Consider the following 10,915-nt stretch of genomic DNA (forward strand, 5'->3'; position numbering starts at 1 on the left):
TCCTGGAGACCCAGGATCGGGATCCACTGAGTCCCACATTGGGCTCCCTGTGTGGAGCCTGCTTATCCCTCTGCCTGTGTCTCTGCCTCTGTCTCTCATGAATAAGTAAATAAAATCTTTAAAAAAAAAAATGAGGAAGTTGGATCAGATCATTTCCAGGGTCTCTTAAGAGGCCCTTAAAGACTGCGCTTAGTGGGTGACTCAGTGGGTTGAGTGTCTGCCTTCAGCTCAGGTCATGATCTCAGGGTCCTAGGATCAAGCCCCATATCAGGCTCTCCGCTCAGCAGGGAGTCTGCTTCTCCCTCTCTCTCTCTCTCAAATAAACAAATAAAATCTTAAAAAAAAAAAAAAAAGAAGAAGAAGAAGAAGAAGGGGGGACACCTGGGTGGCTCAGCGGTTGAGTTGAGTGTCTGCCTTTGGCTCGGGGTGTGATCCCAGACCCTGGGATGACGTCCTGCATCAGGCTCCCTGCTCCCTCTGCCTATGTCTCTGCCTGTGTCTCTCCTAAATAAATAAATAAAATCTTAAAAAAAAAAAAAAAAAAAAAGACTGGGCTTAGTTACTACTGCTCTTTTTGAGGGTAGCCCAATGCCTGTTGTTTGCCTGATAGTACATATCCTCCAGTGGCTTCTCACCACTTCTTCTTGTGGTTTCAATCACAGGAAACAGACGTCACCCATGGGCCTAGAAGTAAGTAACGAACGAGCCCTAGCGGATGCAAAGAGCTGCCAACTAGGGCCAACTCCCATCTTTCTAAAATACAAGAATCAAGGAGTCACTAGAATTTATGCTTGGGGAGTCTGATACACATCGTTCACAAAAACTAACAAAACTAAAAATATCTCTGTAGGTCCCATGCATCCAAATATGATGAAAAAATTTTAGAACAGTCTCAATCAAAAAAAAAAAGAACAGTCTCAATCTACTTTGCTTCTATGACCAAATGAAAAAACTGAAGAATAACTATGGGTAGGAATATAAGAGTTTAAGAAGGGGGAAAAAAAGGTCACTAGTACTTTCTATGGAGACCTAGACATATCCTGATAGTTGAAGACTCATCCTTATCTCCTTTAACAGTCTATGTAAGCCTTTCTAGAGCCTTGAAAGACTATGACACAAATAGATTAAAATAAAATGGGGATTTACCAAGTGTTCGCTTTAAACGTATGTTAACAATTCCTACAGCAATGAGTCAAATACTATTTTCATTCATAATGATGTAAGTTGGTAACCCTCAACTATGTAAAATAATGCAGAGATTTTTAATCTTATAGATATGTTCCTTCATTAAACACAAAACTAGAAGATACTATCTCTAAAGAATAATAAACTTTTCTCAACAGAGTTCTTTTGATCGGATATAGTTAACATTAGTGGTTCTCTCCGCCTTGGTGAGAGAGGACTAATGTTTTTGAAACTGCCAATCTCCTACATGAGACCACAGAAATGGAGAACCTTCAAAATCATCTCAAGATTCCCAAGACTAACATTAAAACTAAAATACATAAAAAGATATCACCAATTGTAAGCAAAACACCACCAATGCGCTCAGGCACCTCATAAGCAAGATGTGAAATGAGATCCCCCCAAAAAAGTTATCTCCCTTTTTCTCTACGATACACACACACACACACACACACACACACACACACAGGTTTTTGGGGAGGTTTTTTTGTTTTCTGTTTTTCATTCACAGGACTAAAGAACATCTCAAATAAGCAGGCAATCAAACCCTAGGAAACCTTTAAGAAAAAATAATAGGGCCCAAAAATAAGTTCTGATTGTTCCCACAATGGGATTTCCCACCTGAACCCACAATTTGGCTATACAGCTTTGAGATCCAGCTGAGAATTATAATTTTTAAAATCTAGATTTATCACTCAAGGTCTGAAAAATGGGTGTGTTAAAACTGATAAGGATTGTAAATCAAACAAACTTAACTATCTAAACTCCATCTAGGTAGCAAAAAATATTCCACTGGAATGTTAACACTTATCTATTCTGTTCTTGGACAGGCTGATTTATTGTCCAAATCACACATTCACATGACAAAAAATTGCACCAATGTGCATCACGATGTGCTACAAAACACTAATTTTCAGTCCTGCTGTTTCCATGTTTCTTTTTTTTTTTTTTTGTTTCCATGTTTCTACAGAAAGAGAACCTAAAAGCCCTTAACAGGAATAAGATAATACCTATGAACTGGCTTCACCTTTTTTATTTTTATAATTATTTTTTTTTCTTAGAGATTTTGTTTATTCATGAGAGACTCAGAGAGAGAGAGAGGCAGAGGCGAGGGAGATGCAGGCTCCCCGCAGGGAGCCCGATGCAGGACTCAATCCCGGGACCCAAGGATCACACCCTGGGCCACAGGCAGGCGTTAAACCGCTGAGCCACCCAGGGATCCCCTGGCTTCACCTTTTTTAAATGATTGCTCTCCCATATAAACCCTCTTGACTGCTATAAGTGAGCCATTTTCTTTACCACAGCTACACATTCTTATCTCTGAGTCTCTGTTCACACTGCTCTCCACACCGTGAAATACCTTCTCTTCTACCAAATACCAATCCTTGTATTTCCCTCCAAGGCCTGACACATCTATGAAGTTAACTAAAACTGTCCACAATTATATCCTGGGTCATTTAAAGAATTGGGGACATAAGGACAAACCTTTGAAATCATTCATGTTAAAAAAAAAAAAAAAAAATCATTCCTGTTGAGTCACTAATATTACTAAAAAAAAGACCAAGAAAAGTGGAATGAGTTGCCCAGAGTTCAAATGGTTAATTAGTAGCACAGTCTGACTAAACAGCAATATTTGGGAAGAATACTTCAGTGGAAGATAAGGGGTCTAGTCCTAGGTGTAGCCATAAATGTGGACAGATCACTTCCCTAAGCCCGCATGTCTTTTATTTTTTTAAGCCCGCATGTCTTAATGTGTAAAATAAACAGTTTGAATGAAATAATATTTGGCATTCAAAGATTCTGAAACCTATTTCTTCTGAACCACAGTCCAGTACTCTTTCCACTTAATTCCTTCACGTCTCTGAAAATTCTACAGCTCTTAAATTCTGTGTGCACAGCCATTGAACTTTTCCTACCCATTCTCCTATTTATGTGACTGAGATGACAATCTATTAAAAAGCAAGGACTGAACCTGATAGGACAACCACATGACTTCATCTTTAGCCTTTTGGATCTAGGATAGATCCATGTGGATTCAGACAAACAAGAGAAACTCCCTTCTCTACTCTTTGCCACCAGTCATACAGAAAATCCTAGTTCCGGGTACCTGGATCTCTGAGACAATGTCTTAATTATTAACCACAAGGAAATAACTGCCAGGTCTAAAGAACAAACATCAGTAGGCCCCAGACTCAGAAAAGACCCTGAAGTTATTCACCATTCACAATCCTTAAAGTCAAGTTTAGGGCCACAAAAAGAGGATTTTAAGGATAAATAGGCCAATCCTAAAATACAGAAAAGATTAACTCTTAGAGGTGGTCTAGCAACAGCCCTTTCCCTCCCATTTGTCACCACCACCTCTGCTCTCATCAATTTCAACAACTAAAACAACTGACAGGCGATGCTGTTAGAGGTGTTTCATCTATAAAGAAGGTTGCATTTTTAAAAATAGTAATTGGCAACTTCTTAATAACTCATGAGCCAGAAGAAAGATTGGTTTTGATGCACTGAAACAGCTATCTCTTCATGCCTAAGAAAGGTTTAATTATATAATTCTTGCAATGATTTCAAAGTCTACATTACTAGATGCAAAAAGCAGTTAGCCATTTAACCACTGCACTTTGTCCATTTAAACCCAATACTTCTTTCCCACCAAATGAACTGAAGGAGAGCCCAGTTTTAATTGGCTACAGTCATCAAGAGACTGAAGAGATGACATCAAAATTTTCTGTGAAATTCCTAGCAGTGAATAGTCTTTCATACTGCAGGTGCAAAGACTGGACACTTGTAAAATGTCAGTACAATGTAGGGAATAAGATTTAAAAAAAAAAAAAAAAAAAAAAGCTAGATCTCAGTTTGAATCTCAGTTCTACAAGCTAAAGCAAGTTCTTTGATCTCACTGAGTCTCAGTTGAATTACCTATAAAATGAGAATAACAATGGCACCTATTTTATAAGACTGAGGTAGAGATTAATGAGATAATGAATCTAAAGCTCTTTAGCACAGTGCTAGGCCTGTAATAAGTACTCAACAAAAAAATGCTCTTATTACTGGTACTGTTATTACTACTCCCTGTCCTTCCAGTCTGGTATGGAATTCATCTTCCTATCTATCAAGATACTGAACATACATTAATATTTATAGATAGGAAGATTGGCATTATACAGTAGCACACGGAGTACAGGAGAACAAAAGGTTTCTAACATCACATATTAAGATGGAAATGCCTCCAGGATAAATGGAATCTCAAAGGCTCCCCAATCCTGAGTATCAGAAATGTTTTTTGCCTATAGGTAAAAATTTACACCCCAAGAAGCATGAGTGGAATATACCTAACATATCCATAGTAGGAAAGTGCAGAACTTAAGAGCTTCATCTATAAAACTTTTAGAAGAAAACAGAAGGAGAAAATCTTAGGGGCTGTGATTTTTGCACAGATTTTTGAAATATGACACAAAAAGAAAAAAATTAGACTTCATCAAAATTGAACACTTCTGTTCTTCATACCAATGTTAAAAAAAAATGTAAAGGCTATTCATAGAACAAAGAAAATACTTGCAAAACATATCCAACAAAGGACCTGCATTTAGAGCATAATGAAACTTTTTTTTTTTTAAGATTTTATTTATTTATTCATGAGAGACACACAGAGAGAGGCAGAGACATAGGCAGAGGGAGAAGCAGGCTCCACGCAGGGAGCCTAACATGGGACTGGATCCCAGGTCTCCAGGATCACGCCCTGGGCTGAAGGCAGTGCTAAACTGCTGAGCCACCCGGGCTGCCCAGTGAAAAATTTTAAATGGGCAAAAATTTTGAACAGACACTTTGGCAAAGATATACAGATAGCAAATAAGCACCATAAAAGATGCTCAACATCATCACACAAATGTAAATTAAAGCCACACTAAAACACCACTACATACTCACTAGAAATTTAAGGTTCATCATAGTAAGAGTTAGCAAGGAAATGGAACTCATATATTGCTTGTGGGAATGTAAAATGGTACAGTCACTTTGGAAAACAGTTTAACAATTTTTTAGAAAGTTGAACATAAGCCTACCTGCCCCCCAACAAAAAAAGAGGCAGTTTTATCTGAGATGTAAGCCCAATATCAAGATATACTTCTTGGTTTTCTATGACCTTCAGGATCAGAGACAGTTTATAAATCATCCTCTGTTGGATTCTTAAAGTATGTTAAATCTTAAAATGCAAATTCTATGCTTTCACACAGCAGTATTTCTAAAATAGGGAACAAATCACAGAATCAGAAATTCAGAAAAATAAAATAATCCAGGATACCATACACTCCACCTTTATCTGCTACCTTAACAAAATGCCAAAGTCACTACCAACTAAGGACAACTTATAATCACCACCAAGGACGGAATTTCCTATCTTCCATATTAAGAACACTTCTACAGGGGTACCTGGGTGGCTCAGCAGTTGGTTAAGCCTCCAACTCCTGATTTTGGTCATGATCACAGGGTTGTGAAATCAAGCCCCATGTTGGGCTAGTGCTGGGTATGGAGCCTGCTTGAGGTTCTCTCTCTCTCCGCACTGCTGATCCTGCCCCCCCCAAAAAGAATGCTTCCACATAAGAATGCCATGTGCTCCTCTTAATTCAGTTCTGTTATATATAATTTCTTCTGTGTCCCCTTATCTGTTCCATCCCCCTTCTCTGAGGAAAAAAATTTAAGCAAATATTATAAGACAAATTGAAATTCCATGATTGTTAGTGAGCCAAGCAACACAGAGCCAGTTTCTTCAATCTTTTCTGTCTCAGTCACATAGCTTCAAGTGTATCCATTACTTTTATATAATCTTTCTACTACTCTAGCTATTCCAAGATCCTGAAATTTACTAAAAGAAATGTAGAATCCAAAATTTCTGCTTCTCCTCCTTCATTCACTTATCAAATATCCACCCCATAGCCCCTTCATGTTTCCAAACTCCAAATGTAAGAAGAGATTGCTGCACTGAGTGGGTGTATGGGCTTGATGACATTTAAAGTCCCTTCCAACACTAAAATTTTAAGGCTACCATTCATAGCAAGCTTTAATAATGGATGGAAGAATCTCAAAGCTGAAAGAACAACGATACACCCAATTATCCTGTAATCAGTGGTTAATTTCATAAAAATACTGGTCCTAACAATTCTCTTTTCCTTCAGCAATCCTTTTACTTTATTAAAAAGGGCTCCTCTAATAAAATGTTTGCGAAAGAAAAAAAGAGGAAAATAAGGTAAAATACGTTACCAGTGTTTAAACATTCTTTGATTTTCAATTTTAGCTTTGAAGCTTTAAGAAATTTTAGTATCAACAACTTTTACCATTCCTGATTCCTCAAAGGCCTAGTTGCATATGGGACTAGGACCAGCCCTCAGAGAAGCAAAAAGTGAATAAAAACAAATACGGAGGGGATGATAGTAGCTGGGCAAGGGGAGAAGGATGGCTTTGTCTCCTCTAACCCCACTAGGGGCAAACACCCAAAGTTACCTTGCTCATTAGTAAGAGGTGAATTTTTTCCCTACTGCTTTCAAACTAAAGTGAATGAGAATAGGAGATTCAACATAATGAAGAAAAACAGGCTAGTAATACATGGCTTGTTTCAAATAGAAATGCTTTCTGTAGTCATGAATGACTTCAACTGAGACATAAAATGGGAGAAAACACTATCTGCATATACAAGACTTTTTTTCTATCTATAATACCTACTTTTTTTTTTTTTTTTAAGATTTTACTTATTTGAAAAAGAGAGACAGCCAGAGAGAGCACCAGTGGGTAAGGGGGGTGACAAAGAAAGAGGGAGAAGCAGGCACCCCACTGAGCATGGAGCCCAATGCTGGGCTCAATCCCAGGACTGGAATCATGACCTGAGAGAAAGGTAGATGCTTAACTCTCTGAGCCACCCAGGCACCCCCAATACCTACTATTTCTTATTAATAAACATGATTTTAACTTGTTCGTCTCAATCATATGCAGAATAACCTTAAATTTTAAACCTCCATTATATTTCACTGAAAACATTAAAAAAAAAAAAGAAAAAATATAACACTCTCCAAGAATAACTTGGCAATCCATTTATAAAACAACAGAGGGTCCCATGGGATAGCAAAACGTTATTCTATCATATAGGAAATAAAATTATTCTGACCTATATGCCCAGCAACAAACTTCTCACTTATTACTATTTTCTAAGGTTTTATAATAAACATAATTCCCAAGTCATAAAATTTTCAGTTCTTTTTTTAAACGTATCCCAATGTAGGGAAGTCTGGGCGGCTCAGCGGTTGAGTGTCTGCCTTTGGCTCAGGGCATGATCCTGGGGTCCCAGGATCTATAGTCCCACATCGGGCTCCCTGCATGGCGCCTGCTTCTCTCTCTGCCTATGTCGCTGCACCCCTCTCTCTCTCTCTCTCTGTGTCTCTCATGAATAAATAAAATCTTTAAAAAATATATATTTTTTAAAAAGTATCCCAACGTTTACCAACTCTCCCAAGGTAGAGATTTTAATTCTGAGGCATTCCCTCAGTTTGACCTCTTGAGAGGTTGGATATCCTTTGAGACAAGTAAATGTAACATGATGAAGTGGATCCTTGTGCTTTAAAGACAAGGCAGGAAAAAAGGCAACAATTTTTAAGTTACCACTCTGTCACCTCAAAAACATTTCCTGTAGGCTCCCCTCTCTCTTTCCAAACTAAGTAATCCCTGTGTTTATCACTGTTCAGAAAAAAAAAAAAATCATATGACTTGTATAAAGCTCTCTGTATACTCCTTGGTTTTCTGGAACACTTTGGGTCAACGTTAATATCTTCTTTAAGAGGAGAGAAGCAGATAACTGCAAGAACAACTTCATATTCTCTACTTCCCCTAATATCTGTTTAAAATTCTGCCTGACATCCTCTCTTTTTGGATAGACAAAGGTCTACAACCAAACATTTGTATTTTCACTATCACTCTGCTTTTATCAGAAGGGCATGAAACCACCACTTGGTGGAAATTCAATATAGACATCCAAAATTAAACAAGATTTTAAAAATTATGTTATCCTCTATTCTCTCTAATCCCAAACTAAAACTCATATTTTATAGTAATGCTCCTAGCTGAATCAGGAAGCAATACTCTTTCTTAGACTGCATCAACTTCTTGATTGTGTAAGACATGTAATTTATAAAATACAGGAATACTCTGCAGCGTCCTAAACACCCTGGTTCTAATTACTACCTTTACACATGTTTGAGCCAGCAGTCTATTTGACACCCAGATTCATCGCTGCTGAGAAATCAGAAAACATTCTGTTCGTTTTGAATTTTTATTTTCCTTCACCCTAAGGATCTCTGAAAGGAAGGGCAATAATACTGGAGAAGGAATATGCTTCTGGCCCAGGAGGAGAAAGACTTCTGAAAAACCAAGGGGGAATACCAGGCAGCCTGGCTTGAGTCACATATCAACATCTCTAGCAACCAAATGTTTTTAAAAGGTGATTCCCAACCACTGTTTAAACTTCGACTCCATGTGCTTTCCACCCAAGACGTGTCAGAGAGAAGAGCGTATCTTTGGCAATATGTAAGCTCTGCGTTCCATTCAGTTAATCTATACTTAGAACCTGCATAAGCTTGGAAAGGTACGTCGCTGCTGAAGTGTTAAGAAGTGTTAAGAAATTCCTCAGAAGCAAACAACCTTCAGGCACACAAGGTCCAAATCAGTGCAGTTTTATAAAGTACGTTCTTAATTCTAGAGGACACATACTCTAGCAAAGGTGGTAATAGGCAAAACAGCTTTGATTTTGCTTTTAGCCTATTGTTCAAAAAACTAAGCCACGGGTAACAAAAGCACACCAGTAATCTCTTCCCCTCCACCCACATATACATACACAGACACAAAGAGAAGTGGATTGCAGTACTTCTCCTAGTCTCTCATTGCCACAGAGTTCTCATAAAAAGAACAATGAGAAAGAGAATATTCCAATGCCTTGAGGTGAGTTACAGTTGGCAAGAAAGGGGTTAAATAGCACTTCTTTTCTGGAAACTTTCCAGTTCCCTAGCTCTGAATCCAATTAATCTCCACTACCCCTGCTACAGTGCTAAGGCTTTGTGTTTTGTTTTTTAAAACGATTCTGCAGGTTAAGAGTTAAAACCAACACCTCAGAAAGAAAAAGAGAACTTGGTTTGGCTCCACCCTCTGTAAAGCAAATACTAAGAACTGAGCCAAATCCACTCGGCATATACAGACTCCATGGACATTCCAAAACACAGGTGAAAATAAGTTGAGTTACCTCACATATCTACTTTCAGCACCATGCACTTTGATTTCCCCACCCCATTTCACTTGTGAAATACACAAGTGTTAAATAAAAACAAAAAATTCTATTTAAGGACTTGAAAAACATTTACAAAAGTCACAGAGTTCACTATATATCAGCAGGAATAGCTGAAATTCAAGTTAGGAAGGTCAAACAGTACCCATGGAAACAACAGCAAAATAAAAATAACAGATATATATACAGAAATAAAAGAGGAACACGGGCCCTAGAACTTAAATCTTAGAAGGAAAGCTCCCTAACTAGAGGGTCAATTCCTATCCTAAAGAAACATAAGGAAATGCTGCTTCAGTCACCACAGGGGGAGAGTCATCACTACCATTAACCTTACACTTCTGGAAAAAAAGATGTTCATCAGATAAAAAACAGGCAGTTACTGACAGCCCATAAGTCAATGGAAAGGACAGTCCAGAAGCACCTGCCTTGCTAGAAATAGGTAGGAAGAGATGAGTCACTATTTTAATCCAGCTTAGTACTTTTCACATCTCAATCCTCTAAGTCCCAAAGCAACATTTTTCTTATTTCCATCATTTTATCATTTTTCTCCCCAAATTTGTGGAGCTGGGTCAGAATACTAAAGGTTGGGGATCAGAGAAAAGAGAAAGACCAAAGAGTCAGAATTCATTTGGTTAGTAGAAAGAGATACTGGAGTAGGGGCATAATTACCTCGAAGAGAAGACTAAATTATAAATAACTACATGTACAACTAGAAAATGATTATTAAGACCCAAAACTCAAAAAAAAAAAAAAAAAAAGACCCAAGACTCTTTCCCTCTCTTGGATGGTGCCCCATATCTTTCAAAGCCTTTACAGTAAAAAGCAAACAGCTCCCTGGAGAAAGGAGTAAAAAAGATTTAGATCAGGCAAAGGTAAGGAAACATGATAGTGTTACACGAATATCAGTATTCCTTCAGACTTGGATTGGAAGTCACTGGCACCTGAAGAAAAGCTATAGTCTTCTACAAGTCAAGAAGAAGAAAGAAGAAGAAGAAAAGAAGAAGAAGAAGGAGGAGGAGGAAGAGGAGGAGGAGGAGGAGAAGGAGGAGGAGGAGAAAAAGAAAGAAGAAGAAAGAAGAAAAAGAATGTCACTAGCCTGTCACACAGGAGGTGGCAGAGGAGCTGAGACGGTTATCACGGGAAACATAAAAAGCAATTCAATTACTCAGAAACTTCTTGGACTTGCAGCCTAACTTCCTCCCCTACCCGGGGAGGTTTAAATCACTATCCTAGGTCAAGAGAGGCAACATCATGAGAAGTTCTAACCCGTGAAAAGTCGTAAGCAACAGGGCAATGAGGCAGGTTGTCTGGAGAGAGGAATACTAGGAAGCAAGTTAACGTCATGCCCAATGACCATAGGACTTAGGCAGGAACCCATTCCTGCAATCACAAGGACAAACGGGCAAGGGAGGG

At 38.3% G+C, this 10,915-nt stretch overlaps 1 protein-coding gene across 3 annotated transcripts in view; it reads right to left on the reverse strand.

Annotated features, from left to right (window-relative positions):
* DIAPH1 (diaphanous related formin 1) overlaps positions 1-10,915 on the reverse strand; it is a 97,613-nt gene that overhangs the window by 85,915 nt on the left and 783 nt on the right. The window lies entirely within an intron of this gene.

The sequence above is a fragment of the Canis lupus genome, chromosome 2 (assembly GCF_011100685.1).
Source record: "Canis lupus familiaris isolate Mischka breed German Shepherd chromosome 2, alternate assembly UU_Cfam_GSD_1.0, whole genome shotgun sequence".
Lineage (NCBI taxonomy): Eukaryota > Metazoa > Chordata > Mammalia > Carnivora > Canidae > Canis > Canis lupus.